Below are 851 nucleotides of genomic sequence, written 5' to 3'. Positions count from 1 at the left end.
CTGGATGAAAAGTATGGTGACTCTGGTAACCCTGCTGTCTTGACGAATTGCTGACATAGTCAACTTGTTCAGTAGATGGTCTGAACTGATTGCCAACTTGGCAGTCTGTACTGATGTGGCCTCCCCCACACAATTCACAATTAAGAGGCTGCACATGCATGGCAGCTATCTGCATTTCATCTATTTTTTTACTGAGTGCTCCTATTTGTGCAGCTAGTGCTGTATAAGTGTCAACATTATGCAAGCCTTGCTGCTTCCTAGTTTGAGTTCTTTCCGAATGCCATTGATAATTGTTGGCTGCCATTTCCTCAATAAGTGCATGGGCAACCTCAGGAGTTTTATTATTTATGGATCCTCCGGCTGCAGCATCTAATATGGTCTTATTTGAGTCAGTAAGACCATTATAGAAAGTCTGCACTTGCAGCCAAATGGGGAGGCCATGGTGAGGAACTCTCCTTAACAGCTCCTTGTATCGTTCCCATGACTCATATAAAGATTCCCCCTCTTGCTGGAAAAAAGTAGTGATGTCATTCCTCATTTTAGCAGTTTTAGAAGGGGGAAAATATTTAGAGAGAAAACGGCTGGCCATTTCGTCCCATGTGGCTATAGATCCTGCCGGTAATGAGTTCAACCAAGCTTTGGCTTTATCCTTCAAAGAAAATGGGAATAACCTCAGCCGGATGGCATCATCACTTACCCCATTGTGTTTGAAGGTGTCACAGATTTCCAAGAAGTTAGCAATATGGGCATTCGGATCCTCATGGGCCATACCACAAAACTGAACCGTATTTTGTATCATTTGGATTATGGCCGGTTTAATTTCGAAGTTATTGGCAGCAATAGTTGACCTG

At 43.1% G+C, this 851-nt stretch overlaps 1 non-coding gene across 1 annotated transcript; it reads left to right on the top strand.

Annotated features, from left to right (window-relative positions):
- The first annotated feature begins 434 nt into the window (after positions 1 to 434).
- On the top strand, positions 435 to 541 carry LOC148866124 (small nucleolar RNA R71). Its single transcript, XR_016112090.1, has one exon. It is a non-coding gene; the product is annotated as a small nucleolar RNA R71 (small nucleolar RNA).
- The last annotated feature ends 310 nt before the right edge of the window (positions 542 to 851 follow it).

The sequence above is a fragment of the Nelumbo lutea genome, chromosome 3 (assembly GCF_056320005.1).
Source record: "Nelumbo lutea isolate HS-2025 chromosome 3, American lotus-T2T, whole genome shotgun sequence".
Taxonomy (NCBI): Eukaryota; Viridiplantae; Streptophyta; class Magnoliopsida; order Proteales; family Nelumbonaceae; genus Nelumbo; species Nelumbo lutea.
Note: the sequence above shows the minus strand (reverse complement) of the source record. Positions and strands in the feature narration are given on the sequence as shown.